This window comes from Aquarana catesbeiana, linkage group LG13 (assembly GCF_042186555.1).
Source record: "Aquarana catesbeiana isolate 2022-GZ linkage group LG13, ASM4218655v1, whole genome shotgun sequence".
NCBI lineage: Eukaryota > Metazoa > Chordata > Amphibia > Anura > Ranidae > Aquarana > Aquarana catesbeiana.
In genome coordinates, this window is record NC_133336.1 from 236,811,962 (window position 1) to 236,830,250 (window position 18,289).

The window sequence follows — 18,289 nt, forward strand, 5'->3', positions numbered from 1 at the left end:
TACCACATTCGAAAAAAACTGTCAAATTCTTAAAAATTCTACCACATTCAAAAAAAACTATCAAATTCAAAAAAAATTTTACTACATTCGAAAAAAATATCAAATTCGAAAAAATTCTACCACATTCAAAAAAAACTGTCAAATTTGAACAATTTCTACCACATTCGAAAAAAACTATAAAATTTGAAAAAATTCTACCGCATTTGAAAAAAACAATAACTGAATTTGAAAAAGTAAACTATATATATGGTTATATATATATATATATATATATATATATATATATATATATATATATATATTATATATTTATATTTTCTTCTATTCTGTTTTCTATCTTTTCTATTCAAATTTGAATTCATTCTATACGAAATTCAAACTTCAGAAACCATGTACCGAAATTCGAATTTCGTATAGAATGAATTCGAATTGAAAAGACTATTACAGAATATATAATATATATATATATAAATATATATATATATATATATATATATATATATATATATATTCTGTAATAGTCTTTTCAATTCGAATTCATTCTATACGAAATTCGAATTTCGGTACATGGTTTCTGAAGTTTGAATTTCGTATAGAATGAATTTGAATTGAAAAGACTATTATAAAATATAAAATAATAGAAAAGAAAAGCATAAAAAAACAATAGAAGAGAATAATTAAAAAAAAAAATATATATATATATATATATTTATATATATATATATTCTATTGCTTTATTATTTTATATTCTATCTTATTGTTTTTTTTTAGAAAAACGTTTTCTATTTTTTTCGAATTCGAGTATGTTTTCGAATTCGATTCGAATATGTTTTCGAATTCGATTCGAATATGTTTTCGAATATGTTTTCGAATTCGATTCGAATATGTTTTCGAATTCGATTCGAATATGTTTTCGAATATGTTTTCGAATTCGATTCGAATATGTTTTCGAATTCGATTCGAATATGTTTTCGAATTCGTTCGTTTTTTTTTCGGATTCGTTTAAATTCTTTACTTTTGTAATTCGGAAATTCGGATGCATCCGAATTTCCGAATAATGAAAAATTCGTCCGAATTTCGATTCGGAACGAAACGAAATGCACATGCCTAGTACAGAGTTAAAAAAAAAGTTTTAGGCGAAGTTGGTCTTCAAACACAAACATATTACAACGACCATTGATCTCCTCTCCGTAGGTATTTATATATTTATGAAATGGCGCCCTGGAGAGATTTTAGAGGCGCGCCGACGCTCGATAGGCGGTTTAGTTCTTCTTTAATGTGACCGCCTGATCGATACGGTTGCCCCCATCTAGCTTTGCGAGCCGTTTAATAGCCTCAGAAGGCAAATTTCCCTCCTTTCTGATCTTTATCGATCGCGCGAGCCCTTCTCTGACCTGGCGGCCATTTTTCTCGCCGTTTATTTATCGGGATCTCCTCGTCTCAGGAGCGATCACAAGTAAAAAGGAAAGGAAATAAAGAAAGTCGATGTGGGGGGGTGCTTATTAGGTGTTGTTTCTTACGGGGGGGGGGTGCAAATTTATAGTTAATTCCTTCCTACGCACGCTTAATACGCCCCCTGTACGCCGCCAGATTCTCGCCGTGCGTATTCCCAGCCGCGCTGTAATGAGCGTGCTGGCGAATTAAGTCGCCATCTTCCCCGGCGACTGAAGGGCTCTTATGAGTGCAGCCAGCCGCTGTCCGCCCCCCCGGATCTGTCCCCCCTCAGGGCCCGCGGAAAATCGCAAATGGCTAATTACAATCACAACTGTTGTACTTAAAGGGGAACTCCGCTTCAAAAAGAAATGATAGTCAGACGTTTATAATAACCGCCTTCTGCTTATAATAGGTTCCTGTGTAGCCACTTCTGGCTTCTGTCAGTCCTGCTATATCGCTATTGGACCCTGGAGACCGGTCCACTTTCAACTTTCTTCATGTAAGAGGAATAGATCGTGGCCCCCGAGATCCCCAAAGGGCCACACATAATATTCAGTGAATGGAAAGCTACAGAAAGCCATCAGAGACAGCAGACAGGAGATGGTCAGAGGCTTTAGGCTTGCTATAAGAGACGGTCATAGACTGCCGGCTTGCTACAAGAGATGGTCAGAGACTACAGGCTTGCTATAAGAGACGGTTAGAGACTACAGGCTTTGCTACAAGAGATGATCAGAGACTACAGGTTTGCTACAAGAGATAGTCAGAGACTTCAGGATTGCTATAAGAGATGGTCAGAGACTGCAGGCTTGCTACAAGAGATGGTCAGAGACTTCAGGATTGCTATAAGAGACGGTTAGAGACTACAGGCTTGCTATAAGAGATGGTCAGAGACTACAGGCTTGCTATAAGAGATGGTCAGAGACTACAGGCTTGCTACAAGAGATGGTCAGAGACTACAGGCTTGCTATAAGAGATGGTCAGAGACTACAGGCTTGCTATAAGAGATGGTCAGAGACTTCAGGATTGCTATAAGAGATGGTCAGAGACTTCAGGCTTCCTACAAGAGATGGTCAGAGACTATATAAATATAAGCAGATTAAACTTCAGCGCAGCGAGCCAGGGACGCAGAAATCCCACCTTTCACAAGGACTCGACGCTCTTCTCCCCTAAGACCACTTTTTCTCCATCACCTTTTCTTCTGCCAAAGTGCGAGAAAATGGATGTAACAGACAGCGAGTGACAAGCTCAGCGGTCCAGACAGCTCTGCGCCCCCCCCCCCCCCGCGGGACGGCCTTACACCGCGAAAACGGGACGTGTCGGCTGCGATACGCAAAACCCTACGACCGCAGGCTGACGGATGGCCCCAATACACAGGGGCGCAGCGTGCCTTATCACAACTGAATTACCTCTTCCAGACTGCCCCCCCCCCCCCCCCCCCCGATCGCCCCGCCAAATCCCAACTTCCCGCCAACAAAGGCTGCGAGCGATAAATAAATAAAAAAAATAGAAGACGAGGCCGCGAGTGATAGGGAGGCGGGAGCGCCGCTCAGACAGAACTCGATCGCGAAATCAAAGGGAATTTATAGAACTTCATTCTTTATTTATTCCAAAATGAAAACACTGTTTCCCGTTTTGTTTTAAATAATGAAACGTTGTATAATAAAGGGGGTGTAGACCACCTTAACCACTTGCCTACCGGTATTTTTTTTTTGCTAGAAAATGACTTATAACCCACAAACATTATACATTGTTTTAGCAGAGACCCTAAGGAATAAAATGGCGAATAATAATTTATCCGAAGTTACGAGTTATCCGGAATAACAAATGGCGCATCTAAACAAATGGAACGAATTAATAATAAATAATAATAATAAATAGTTTGTATTATTATTGTTATTTATTATTATTAATTCATTAGGTTCCATTTGTTTAGATGCGGCATTCGTTATTTCGGATAATTCGGAACTTGGGATAAATTCGTATTCGTTACGTTCACTAACAGCCAAATTTGAAAGGAAATTCCAATACTTAGAATTTAATAGTTATTATTTCAAATTTTCGAATTTTCGGGTTTTCGAATTTAGAATTTCCAAACATTCCAATTTTATGAATATTCGGAAAAATTTGTTAAACGGGTATTCGTTAATTCTAATGTTTCCAAACCAATGAATTTGTCAAAATTCATTAAAAAACGAATTCGGAACTAAACGAATTGCACGTGTCTACTTTAGAGGGGTGTTCACCTTTTTTTTATTGGAGGCCAGCAGGGAAATGTCATTTGCCAGCAATTTTGTAGAGGCGCGCGCCTTTTTTTTTAGTAGAAGCCGGCAGGGAAATGTCATTTGTTAGCACTTTTGGAGGGGTCCCTATAGCGGAATGACGGCCGGGCGGTGGCAAGCTGCTCTCGTGCGCCTCCGGGGGAGCGCTGCGCTGTGATCAGATTACAGTAATGAGCCTGTGACATAGGGTCTATACCATGTGATCAGCTGTGTCCAATCACAGCTGATCACAGCGTACCTAGGACGTGCCGCTTATAGGCATTCTTCTATTCATGCTGACAGAGTGTGAATCGAGGAGAGCTAATAAGTGGCTCTCCTGACAGGGGTGGCCTGCACTGATAATCAGCACAGTGATTATCAGTGCAGCCCCATCAGCGATGCCCACCAGTGCCCAGCTGTGATGCCAATCAGTGTCCATCAGTGATGCCTTTCAGTGCCCATCAGTGATGCCTGTCAGTGCCTCCTCATCAGTGCACATCAGTGCCACCCATCAATGCACATCAGTGCCATCTATCAGTGACCATAAAGGCTGCCCATCAGTGCCACCTATCAGTGCCGCCCATCAATGCACATCATTGCCACCCATCAGTGCCCATAAAGGCTGCCCATCAGTGCCACCTATCAGTACCGCCCATCAATGCACATCAGTGCCATCCATCAGTGCCCATAAAGGCTGCCCATCAGTGCCGCCCATCAATGCACATCAGTGCCATCTATCAGTGCCCATAAAGGCCTATGAGGAGGCCTGTCAGTGCCCCCTTAACAGTGCACATCAGCGCCGTCTATCAGTGCCCATCAGAACCACCCATCAATGCACATCAGTGCCGTCTATCAGTGACCATAAAGGCTGCCCATCAGTGCCACCTATCAGTGCCCATCAGTGCCACCTATCAGTGCCCATCAGTGCTGCCCATCAATGCACATCAGTGCCATCCATCAGTGCCCATAAAGGCTGCCCATCAGTGCCACCTATCAGTGCCCATCAGTGCCGCCCATCAATGCACATCAGTGCCATCCATCAGTGCCCATCAGTGCCACCTCATCAGTGCACTTCAGTGAAGGCGAAAACGTATCTTATTTACAAAATTTACAAAACAGAAACAAAGAGAAACTTTTTTTTTTTTTTCCAAATTTTCTTTAAATGTTTAGCAAAAAATAAAAAAAAACAGCGGTGCTTAAATACCACTAAAGGAAAGCTCTGTTTGTCTAAAAAAAAATGGTAAAAATGTAGTTTGTGTACAGCGTTGTATGACCGCGCAATTGTCATTTAAAGTGTGAGAGCGCTGAAAGCTGAAAATTGTCCTGGGCAGGAAAGGGGGGGGGTGATAGTGCCCGGTATTATAGTATTATAGTGGTTAAATAGAAGCTGGCAGGGAAATGTCATTTGCCAGCAATTTAGAAGAGGCCTGCGTGCCTTTTTTTTTAACCACCTCCCGCTGTATTGATGAATGATGCGCGGCAGGCGGCTCCCTTGTTCTCCATGAGCAATCGCCCTGATCGGTGGTGCGTTCTGTCCCTGGGACGCATCGCATCATCAATCACGGTAAATAGCTTATGATGTAGGCTCTTTACCATGTGATCAGCTGTGTCCAATCACACCACGGGACACACTGTATCACCGATCTCGGTAAATAGCTTATGATGAAGGGTCTTTACCATGTGATCAGCTGTGTCCAATCGCACCATAGGACACGCCGCATCACTGATCTTGGTAAATAGCTTATGATGTAGGCTCTTTACCATGTGATCAGCTGTGTCCAATCGCACCATAGGACACACCGTATCACCGATCTCGGTAAATAGCTTATGATGTAGGCACTTTACCATGTGATCAGCTGTGTCCAATCGCACCATAGGACACACCGCATCACTGATCTTGGTAAATAGCTTATGATGTAGGCTCTTTACCATGTGATCAGCTGTGTCCGTTCAATCACACCATGGGACATACCGTATCACCGATCTCGGTAAATAGCTGATTATGTAGGCTCTTTACCATGTGATCAGCTGTGTCCAATCACACCACGGGACACACCGTATCACCGATCTCGGTAAATAGCTTATGATGAAGGGTCTTTACCATGTGATCAGCTGTGTCCAATCACACCACGGGACACACCGTATCACAGATCTCGGTAAATAGCTTATGATGTAGGCCCTTTACCATGTGATCAGCTGTGTCCAATCGCACCATAGGACACACCGCATCACTGATCTTGGTAAATAGCTTATGATGTAGGCTCTTTACCATGTGATCAGCTGTGTCCAATCGCACCATAGGACACACCGCATCACTGATCTTGGTAAATAGCTTATGATGTAGGCTCTTTACCATGTGATCAACTCTGTCCGTCCAATCACACCATGGGACATACCGTATCACCGATCTCGGTAAATAGCTGATTATGTAGGCTCTTTACCATGTGATCAGCTGTGTCCAATCACACCACGGGACACACCGCATCACCGAGCACACCATGGGACACACCGCCTCACCGATCTCGGGGAAGTAGCTTGTGATGTAGGCTCTTTACCATGTGATCAGCTGTGCCCAATCACACCATGGGACACACCACATCACCCATCTCGGTAAATAGCTTATGATGTAGGCCCTTTACCATGTGATCAGCTGTGTCCAATTTTTTTTACTTTTTTTTTTTAAACCCCCCTTCAAGCTTTTCTTTTGACAACCCTTTGCCTATTAACCCAGATTAACCCAGATTGATTTGCCAGATTCGTCTCTCATTGATCCAATGGGGTTCGGTTTCCGGCATCCGGCCTTCTTTGAACCCAGGGCAATTCGGCTCATCCCTGCTCCTCCAGACTGACACTCGCCCATTGCTACGTGCCTAACTCCTCCCACTGAGGCAGGGTGCCCTAATGTTTTCAGGAAGCCCCTCCCACCAGCCATGATCTGCCTGCATTGCATTGAGAAGCACAGGGAGACAGCGACAATGTCATAAAAAGAGAACAGTTTACTATAATTATTTATTTACAAATTTCATAAAATAATAAATTGGGTAAAAAAAAGGGGGGGGGGGGAGCTTTTCTTGCAGCGCGCGGCGCCTTTAAAAAGAACAGGGAGGATATTATTGAAAAAGGTTAAGAATACATTTTTCCTTCGCCCTTTGCGTTTTTCTCATGGCGCGCCTTCGACATAAATGATCTCCTCAATCTACACCTGTGCTCCATGTCAGCGATGACTCCTACCCTACCCACCCTTCTCATCTCATCCTCCTCTCCCTATCACCCCCCCTCCCTGGCCCCTCTTCCTCTAAACAAGTTATCATCGCAGGTGCCCGTCAATTTGTCAGCTTTAATTGGATGGGATCTGTGGTGGGCGAGAGCAGCTGCCAGCAGCCGGAAACTGACAGATCCATCCTTTTCCCAGCCTTGGCGTTCGAGGAAAAAAAAAAAAAACGAAAAAAGAAAAAAAAAAAATAACCTGCAAGGTGACCCCTCGCCGCGCATCAAAAGGCTCAGGAGGCGAGAATTACGTGCGCTGATTGATTCTGATCTCCCCCCCCCCCCCCCCCACGCGCGTGTTCCCTGCTCTTTAATGGACCCTAACAAGCCTTCAGCTGCCATGGCGGACTGGGAACCGACAGGTTAAAACGCACAATCCCATTAGAGCCGCCAGCGTAACATGACTTATTAGCGCTGGGGGGTCGGTAATTTCACTTTCTTTTCCCTCCGACAATCTTTTTTTTTGCCAGCATGTAGGTCGAATGATTCCACTTATTAGCACCCGGTTCTTGCATCCAAGACGAAATTATTGGACAGGAGCGGACGGGGCGAAAAAAAAAATCGCCAGCGACCCCTAAATCCCCAATGTTTGAAGAGTCAATGGTCTACAAATGGAACTCAAAAAGGCAAAAATGAATACTTTATTAAATGTACCTTTTAACTACTTCAATACCGGACACTTACACCCCCCTTCCTGCCCAGGCCAATTTTCAGCTTTCTGTGCTGTCGCTGTTTAAATGACAATTGCGCGGTCATGCTACACTGTACCCAAACACAATTTTTATCGTTTTGTTCCCACCAATAGAGCTTTCTTTTGGTGGTATTTGATCATCTCTGCGGTTTTTATTTTTCGCTAAAAACGAATTAAAAAATACCTAAAATTTTGAAGAAAAAAAAAGTTTTTCTTTTGTTTCTGTTATAAAATTTTGTAAATACATTTTCTCCTTCACTGATTGGCACTGATAAGGCGGCACTGATGGGCACTGAGGGGGACTGACGATGGGCACTAGTAGGCGGCACTGATGGGTGGCATGATGGGCATTGATAGGCAGCACTGATGGACATTCATGGGTGGCACTGGTGGGCACTGATAGGTGACACTGATGGGCACTAAAAGGCTGCACTGATGGGTACTTATAAATGGCACTGATAGGCGGCACTGCTGGGCACTAATAGGCGGCACTGCTGGGCACTGATACGTAGCACTGATGGGCACTGATATGCGGCACTAATAGATGGCATTGATAGGCATCACTGATGGCACTGGCACTGGCAGGCATTGGGGATGGGCACTGATTGGCAGCTGCCTGGGCACTGATTGGCATTTCCCTGGTGGTCTAGGGTGGCATAACTGGTGGTCCAGTGTGGTGCCAATCCCTGGTGGTCCTGGTGGCATCCTGGTGGTCCTGGGTGGGCATCCAAGGGGGAGGCTGTGCTGATAAACAATCACCACAATCACCCCCCCCCGTCAGGATAGCCGCCGATCGGCTCTCCTCTACTCGCGTCTGTCAGAAGCGAATGAGGAAAAGCCGATCAACGGCTATTGCTGTTTACATCATGATCAGCCATGATTGGACACGGCTGGTCACGTGGTAAAGAGCCTCCATCAGAGGCTCTTTACCGAGATCGGTGTAGGGGTGTGTCGGATTGACACACTGCACCACCGATCGCCGTGATGCGCGCCCCCATGGGCGCGAGACCAGTCGTTCTGGAGGGCCGTCATATGACGTACACCCAGAACGAGAGCCGCACCGCCCAGCCGTTATTTGACGGTGGGCGGGCGGCAAATGGTTAAGTACAGCCTTCCCTTCAGTCTTTCACAGTTGGATAGGCCCCTCTCCTGCATTAGCTTAAATCCTTTGGCCCTGGAGAGGAGTACAGACTACAGAGGTAGGGTGCAATTATGTTTTTATGTACAGCACCCTGCCATTTCCTACCACCAGCAATGATCTGCCTGAATGGCATAGAGAAGCGCAGAGACCCAGTGATGACATCACTAGGTCTAAAATAAAGTATGCAATGGAAACAGAAAGGTTTTTTTTAAAAATGCATTAGCGTGTTGATGAGGAGGTGGAGGGAGAAACTGGAGAAAATATAAGCAAAATAAACGCTAGCATTAAATCTGACCTGCTATCAGTCTCTTGCAGTTCCGAGAAGCAGTACAAGGAGCCAATCAGTTTGTGTGCTGAGAAGAAGCACGCTGATAGGAACAGAGAGCAGTGTGATAAACGCATCACTGTGCTGCTTCACCTTTTAGGTTGGGGGCTCGTCCGGGATGATCTGGGCTCATAGGAAGTGGGTTGAACGATGCTGGCCATCAGACTAAGAGCATCTTATTGCAGAAAAGAAGGACTGTGGGGGAAAAAAGATCAGGATTGAAGCTGAACATTGCAGCAAAAGCTGGTTTTGTTATTTTGCCTTTTAATTAGCTATTCAGTTATACACTATATTACCAAAAGTATTGGGACGCAAATGATGTGGACCAGTGCACAAAGCAAGGTCCAAAAAGACATGGATGAGCGAGCTTGGGGTGGAGGAAGTTGACTGGCCTGCACAGAGTCCCGACCTCAACCCGATAGAACACCTTTGGGATAAAGAAGAGCAGAGACTGAGAGCCAGGCCTTCTCGTCCACATCAGTGCCTGACCTCACAAATGCGCTTCTGGAAGAATGGTCAAACATTCCCATAGACACACTCCCAAACTTTGTAGACAGCCTTCCCAGAAGATTTGAAGCTGTTATAGCTGCAAAGGGTGGGCCAACTCAATATTGAACCCTACGGACTAAGACTGGGATGCCATTAAAGTTCATGTGCGTGTAAAGGCAGGCGTCCCAATACTTTTGGTAATCTAGTGTATTTTGGAATTTGTGGCTGGAGTTCTGCTTTAAAGATGGGGGATTTTTGTTTTGAAGGTTTATAAACACCAGTCAGATTCAGTTGATTAAGAGATATTTGCCGATGCGTAGGTTTTCCTGTTCTTCAGCGGGAAATATAGGTCAGAGGAGCGTTGCGGGCATTTGAGATGCGGTGAATGTTTCATCCAGCGCTTGAATGTTTGACACGCTCGACGAGGTGAGTCAATTTTTTGGGGATGATTCCCTGTGGAGACTACTGACTCTGGCTTGCCCAAGCTCATATTCTGCTCATCAAACGTTACCAAAACATTAACCCTTTCATATTCTCTCTACACCGCTTTGCACCGTGTAGTAGTCAATAGAACCTAATGAAGTATCACTGTGTGACATTTAAATAAAGTTAATTGAAAAACAAAAAAGTGAACAGTGCGATGTGCCACCTTGCACCATGCGGTAGCCAATAGAACCTCATTAAATGTCACTTTGTGACATTTCAATAAAGTTCTTTGAAAAAAAAGCACTGAAACAGAAGCAGCCGGTGGGGACTCCCAAAGCTCGCCAGTGTTTCTTGGGCTTACCGTTTCCACCGGCTCGCCCAAGAAACAATCCGATGGTGGCTGGCTGGTCACAGAGGCAATAAAAGACTTGATCGTCTCTGATCGCCTCTATGGCCTTGGAGGACTGGAGCACCGTCGTGATGTCACTTCCGGTCATGGGTGGAAGTAAATTATTTTTTTTTTTTAAAGCAAAAGTCCAAAAAAAATACATTTTTTTTGATCTTTTGCTTTTAGAGGTGAAGGAGAGGAGAGAGGTATCTGTTTACTCGGCGTAACATCTTTCATATTTTATAAAAAAGTTGGGATATATATATTGTTTTTTTTTTTTTTTTTTAATTAATTAAAGTAAAATGTAAAAGCGTTTAAAGCTTCGCCTATTTTGATTTTTAAGTCGCCATTGCACAAGCGTGTGCAGTTTTAAAGTGTGACATGCTGGCTATCTATTTACTTGTCATAACATCTTTCATATTATACAAAAAAAAAATTGAGGTATATATTGTGTTTTGGGTTCTGCACAAATACTGTGTGACATAAAAAACTGCAACGATCACCATTTTATTCCCTATGGTCTCTGCTAAAAAAAATATATGTATATAATGTTTGGGGGTTCTAAGTAATTTTCTAGCAAAGAATATGGATTTAAACAGAAAGTGCCAGAAAAGGCCTGGTTAAAAAAGTGTCCAATGTGTCCGCCATAATGTCGCAGTCAGAATAAAAATCGCAGATCGCCGCCATTACTAATAAAAAAAAATAATAATACAAATGGCATAAAACTATCCCCTGTTTTGTAGACGTTATAAATTTTGCGCAAACCTACCAATATACGCTTATTGCGATTTTTTTTTTTACCAAAAATAAGTGGAAGAATACATATCGGCCTAAACTGTGGAAAAACATTTTTTTTATATATATTTTTGGGGGATATTTATTATAGGGAAAAGTAAAAAAAAATTGCTTTTTTTTCAAAATTGTCGCTCATTTTTTGTTTATAGCGCAAAAAAACCCCAAAACGCAGAGGTGATAAGATACCACCAAAAGAAAGCTCTATTTGTGGGGAAAAAAGGACGTCAATTTTGTTTGGGTGCAACGTCGCACAACCGCGCAATTGTCAGTTAAAGTGACGCAGTGCCGAATCGCAAAAAGTGCCCTGGTCAGGAAGGGGGTAAATCCTTCCAAGGCTGAAGTGGTTAATAGAATGGCCAATTCATGGCCCATAGGCTTAGCTCCTGTGTGAATGAGGCCTAAAATAAAAAAAAAAAATAACCTTTTGCCTTCAGTTATTTTTTTAAATACATAGGCGTGAATGGGTCCTTATAGACAGGGCCCCATCATGAAGCTGTGTGACCCCCTACTAAGGCGCTTCTTTACACCTGTGTGTTTCCACACCAATGTTTTTGTGAGATAATAACGTAATGATGTCACCATCGGGGTCACGAGGCCGCACGGGTCACCCTGCAGGTGTCGGGTTCTCAACAGACCTGACACACTTCCCCCCAGCTGTATATATATATATATATATCGGATTCAAATTGTATTTAAAAAAAAAAGAAAAAAGATTTAAAAGACGCTGACTGGAGCCTTCCCCGGGCCTACCAGCAGGCACGAAGCCTTTGTCTGAAATAAAAACAGGAAGCAGATGTAGGCGTGGGGGGGGGGGGGGGGGTGTCACCATGTCCTTTATCACTTGTCAGCCAGGTCTGAGGGAACAGGAAACATCAAAATGTCTGCCAGGCTTCACAGCTCAGGCTCGGGCCTAGCTCAGGGGTGGCGGCCATGTTGTGGAAAAAAGGAGGGAGATGGGGGGGAGGGCCTCGTAAATCACTCTGAGGGAGATGTTCGTGAGACTTCAGACACAAAACATTTCTGTTCACGCACCGCAGAGCCAGATGCAGTGTTACAAAAAAGGGGCCACCATTTTGTCACGTCAGCTACAAACATATACTTTATATAACAGGCCGCTGTCAGCAACCTATAAAGTGTAAACCGTTTAAAAGCCATTTTTTTTTCCAGGCTGCGTTCACGTTATAGTGTTTTGGAAACGCGCTCAAAATCGCACACTGCGAATAAAAAAAAAAAAAAAAATGTGCGCATTTTTTTGTGTGTTATCACGCCACACGCATTGGGGCAGCCCATTCATTTTAATACATTGCCCTGCACGTGACAGACACAGCAAACTAGCTCATGCAGCTTTCAGAGCTTCGAACTTCACGTCTGTTTTGCTGCATTTTGGGGCGACATTAACACCACGCGTTCAAACCGCGTTTTTCACGTGTTTTGTAATGCTCTTTTGAAACAACTTGATTAACCACTTGACTACCAGGCACTTGAACCCCCTTCCAGCCCAGACCAATTTTCAGCTTTCAGCGCTGACACACTTTGAATGACAATTGCGCGGTCATACAACACTGTACCCAAATTACATTTTTATCATTTTTTTTAACACAAATAGAGCTTTTTTTTGGTGGCATTTAATCACTGCTGGGTTTTTTATTTTTTGATAAAAAAAAATGAAAATTTTTTGAAAATATTTTGTTATAAAATTTTGAAAACAGGTAATGTTTCTCCTTCATTGATATGCGCTGATGAGGCTGCGCTGATGGGCACTGATAGGCACTGATAAGGCGGCACTAATGGGCACTGATAGGTGGCACTGATGGATGGCACTGATAAGTAGCACTGATAGTTGGCACTGATGGGCACTAGTAGCTGACACTGATAGGCAGCACTGATCGTGGCACAGGTGAGGCACTGATGGACATTGATTGGCAGCACTGGTGGGCATTAATGGTTGGCACTGGTGGGCAAAGGTAGGTTGCACTGGTGGCTACTGATAGGTGGCACTGGTAGGTGGCAGCCTCGGCTCTCTGTGTGAGGGACCGATGTCTCTGACAGAAGTCGGTGGTCGGCTTTTTTTTTCCCCTCACGCTGACAGCATGAGGGAAAAAAAATACAGATTGCCGATCTTCAGTTTACATCACGTGATCAGCTGTCATTGCCATGGATGCCCTCCCGGCAATTAAGGCCCACGCTGTAGCCGTCTTTCGGTTATAGCGCGGGCTGCAAGTAGCTAAAAAAAAAGTACATCATCTTTTGCCCCAGTTTTGAGGCGGTATTAACCCCCTACCCCCCCCCGCCTCCTGGCCCTTTAAGATTTTTAGAACACCAGGAGGCGGGGCGAAATTGATGGTGACCGCCATGATTGGTTGCCACAGCAGTCACATGATTGGAAAGCTCCCACAAGCAGCTTTCTGCGCTCAGCATGGCTGTTTTTGCACTATTGCACGCAATATGCGGCTGCTCAGGGCCAAGGCCCACCCTCCAAGAAGCCATATATTTGCGTATGTCCAGTGCCAAGAGGTTAAACCAAAAATGCAATATATTGTGCCTTACCAATCATTAGATGAGGTGGCTGCATTCGTTTTTCTTTTTTTAGGCCTTTTTCCCCTCTGTTTTCACCTGTGATCTGGCCAATAACACACCTCCTGCATTAGAGCGCCCCCGCTCTGGATGAAGGAGCACAGCAGACAGTATTGTCTGTCTGGGGGAAGGGAGAGTCAGTGTTAGATGTACTAGCAGGTTTAAATACACTAACAAATTGAAGCCAAACTCCAGCTCACACTTTACACTCAGTTAAAGCAAACAGTTTTGTTCCTTTTGGGATAAAGGTTTTACATTAAATACATAAAAGCTGATCATTGTAAGCATCCCTGTCAGTGGTAAATGGTTTGTCTTAATCTTCTAACTGCTACATTTGCAGGACAGCTTGTGTAGGGAAAAAAACAACAGTCTTACTGGCTGGAACACCAGGAAAGAAAGTCTAAATTACTAATGCAGCCATTACATCTAGGAATTGGTGAGCTGCAATATAATACTGTAAATGTTTGCATTTGGATTTAATATCACTTTAAATTGACTGTATACATTACAATCAGATTGTACAATCTCCCACATTAGATATCAAATTGAACAGAGACAGCACCTTGCACCGCATATTTGTTGGCAGATCTAAAGCGGACCACTCACTTTACAATCTTTGTTGAAGGTGGATATACCCATTAATGTTTGATTGTACTGTCTCCCTAAAGGTGAGCAAACTCTATAGAATCTGATTGTACAATCTACTTTAGATCTACCATTAGCTGTGTAGTGTAAGGGACTTCTGATTTAACACACATTGAATGGCATATATGATACAATATGAAAAAAATATGAATATGATACATAATGATACATAATGAAAAAAAAAAAAAAAAATTATATATATCTATATATATATATCTATATGTATATATAGATATATATATATAGATATATATATATATATATCTCTATCTATCTATCTATCTATCTATCTATCTATCTATCTATCTATCTATCTATCTATCTATATAGAATGTATTCACAGCGCTTCACTTTTTCCACATTTTGTTATATTACAGCCTTGTTCCAAAATGGATTAAATTAATTATTTTCCTCACAGCTACCTGCCTGTGGTATTAATAGGATCAGAACAACAGCAATTTTCTTCAGGTAGCTTTAGGTGCACGCTGTGCAGGGGACACAGTACACTAACTGTAAATACTGTAACTGCCTGCCTGTGGTATTATTAGGATCAGAAGAACACCAGCAATTGTCTTCAGGTAGCTTTAGGTGCACACTGTGCAGAGGACACAGTACACTAACTGTAAATACTGCAGCTGCCTGCCTGTGGTACCAATAGGATCAGAAGAACACCAGTAATTTTATTCAGGTAGCTTTAGGTGCACGCTGTGCAGGGGACACAGTACACTAACTGTAAAATACTGCAGCTGCCTGCCTGTGGTACCAATAGGATCAGAAGAACATCAGTAATTTTATTCAGGTAGCCTTAGGTCCACGCTGTGCAGGGGACACAGTACACTAACTGTAAAATACTGCAGCTGCCTGCCTGTGGTACCAATAGGATAAGAAGAACATCAGTAATTTTATTCAGGTAGCTTTAGGTGCACACTGTGCAGGGGACACAGTACACTAACTGTAAATACTATAGCTGCCTACCTGACAGCGTGAAAAAAGTTTGAAATCTTTGCAAATTTATTAAAAATTAAAAAACGGAAAAATCCCATGTACATAAGTATTCACAGCCTTTGCCATGACTCTCAAAATTGAGCTCAGGTACCTCCTGTTTCCACTGATCATTCTTGCGATGTTTCTACAACTTGTTTGGAGTCCACCTGTGGTAAATTCAGTTGATTGGACATGATTTGGAAAGGCACACACCGTCTATATAAAGTCCCACAGCTAACAGTGCTTGTCAGAGCACAAACTAAGCCATGAAGTCCAAGGAATTGTCTGTAGACCTCTGAGACAGGATTGTATGGAGGCACAGATCTGGGGAAGGGTACAGAAACATTTCTGCAGCATTGAAGGTCCCAATGAGCACAGTGGCCTCCATCATCCATAAATGGAAAAAGTTTGGAGCCACCAGCACTCTTCCTAGAGCGGGCCGCCCGGCCAAACTTAGCGATCGGGGGGGAGAAGGGCCTTAGTCATGGAGGTGACCAAGAACTCGATGGCCACTCTGATAGAACTCCAGCAATTCTCTGTGGAACCACAGGACTCTTCCTAGAGCAGGCCGCCCGGCCAAACTTAGCGATCGGGGGAGAAGGGCCTTAGTCATGGAGGTGACCAAGAACTCGATGGCCACTCTGATAGAACTCCAGCAATTCTCTGTGGAACCACAGGACTCTTCCTAGAGCAGGCCACCCAGCCAAACTGAGCGATCAGGGGAGAAGGGCCTTAGTCACGGAGGTGACCAAGAACCCGATGGTCACTCTGACAGAGCTCCAGCATTTCTCTGTGGAGAGAGGAGAACCTTCCAGAAGAACAACAATCTCTGCAGCACTCACCAATCAGGCCTGTATGGTAGAATGGAAAGACTGAAGCCACTCCTCAGTAAAAGGCACATGACAGCCCACCTGGGGTTTGCCAAAAGGCACCTGAAGGACTCTTAAGACTATGAGGAACAAAATTCTCTGATCTAATGAAACAATGATTGAACACTTTGGCATGAATGGCGAACATCAAGTCTGGAGGAAACGAGGCACCGCTCATCACCTGGCCAATACCATCCCTACAGTGAAGCATGGTGGTGCAGGATCATGCTGGGGGGATGTTTTTCAGCTGCAGGAACTGGGAGATCAGTCAGGATCGAGGGAAAGATGAATGCAGCAATGTACAGAGACATCCTTGATGAAAACCTGCTCCAAAGCGTTCATGGATTTTCATGTTTAAACCTTCTTTAAACAGGCCTGTAGGAGGCTGCATATCCCCTTCTGATCGCTTGCTAACCATGAACCATCACAGATAGCAAGTCAACAGCTAGGCCCATGTGAAAGAAACCTTAAAAGCATTATTTGCAATGATTGGGGTCATGAATGTGCGGCCCCTGCATATTTAGAGACGGGATCTGCCCAGGACCAACCCATAAAATGGATGTAATTGGGCGGTTCCATTATGGTTAGAGTTGGGGTCTGACTAGGACCAACCAATAAAGTCGGTGTGCCCACCAGGAAAGTGGATAGATGAAATGCGGACTGTGGGAAGGTCCCTGGGTTGGGCTGCACATGCGCAAAAAGCAGGAAATGCAGGAAATTGGGCTGGCTGTGGGTGGCCCCCACATATTTAGAGGCGGGGTCTGGGTAGGACCAACCTATAAAGTGGGGGTGATCTTCAGACCCAGCAATATTTATGGGACAATAAATATGGGGCCAACCCATAAAGTGGGCGTGATTTGGGTGCGCCCACCCTGAAAGTGGGCAGACAAAATGCGTACCGTGGATGGGGATAATGTCATCCGGAGATCTGGGACCATCATTTTGGAAAGTATGTGATTGTGTAGTCTTTGTACAATGTAATATAAGGACACATCTAAACAATCCACTGAGTTGTAACCGATCAGACAGGCTCTTGTACCACATTGCTGAAGGTGGATCTAAAAGTAGTAGATTTACCAGTATCTATGCAGTGTGAGGTCCTTCCATACAAACTGTTCAGTTTCTGCCTGGTCAGGCAGCCCCTAGCGCTCCCATCTCACACCTTCATGCAGATAATATTGCACCTGCCAACATCCTAGTCATCTCCCAGGCAGGCGGTGTGCAGTGAGGGCCGCGTTGGGATCCAGATAGGAGAGTTGTGCAATGGCGGTAACCTTTATTGTAGGAGTCCATGCTACACGCACATTGGCAGCTCCCCACAGATCTGACTTTTCTGGAAGTTTAGACGTGGCGCCCTTTTACAGCACAACATCGTAATTCCTCTGGTGTTTTATCGAGCGATATAAAAATGTTTCCATCAATAGTTTTTGCAGTGCTAGACGAGATCTGAAAGAAGAACAAAGTGTAATTACTGGAAAAATATATATCTCCCTCTCTTCTCTCTCTTTTGTGTCTTTATTACTTTCCCCCAATCATTTTCATCCTCAGCATCTTTCTTACCTTCTCTCCATCTCTCTATTTCCATCCCTCTCTTTCCTCCCTTCCATTCTGTTTTTTGCCCTTTCACCCCCCCCCTTCTTTCTTCCTCTTCTTTTTTTTTTCTTCTGATACTCTCTATTCCCTTTTTTTCTCCCAGCCTCCTTTCCGTCACCCCCCTCCTCTCCTTCTCCTCCAAACCCTATCATCTCCTTCCTCTTCACCCCTCTCCAATTCCTTTCCTTCTCTCTCCCTCTCCTTCACCACCCCCCCTTTTCCTTACCCTCTCTCGTCTCACCCCCCCCCTTTTCTTTCCTTCTCTCCCCTTCTCCTTCACTCCCCCCCGTTTTCCTTTGCTTCTCTCCTGTTCTCCTTCGCCCCCCTTTTCCCTTTTCTTCACTCCCCTTCTTCACATCCCCCTATTCCTTTCCTTCTCCTCCAACCCCCGTCTCCTTCCTCTTCACCCC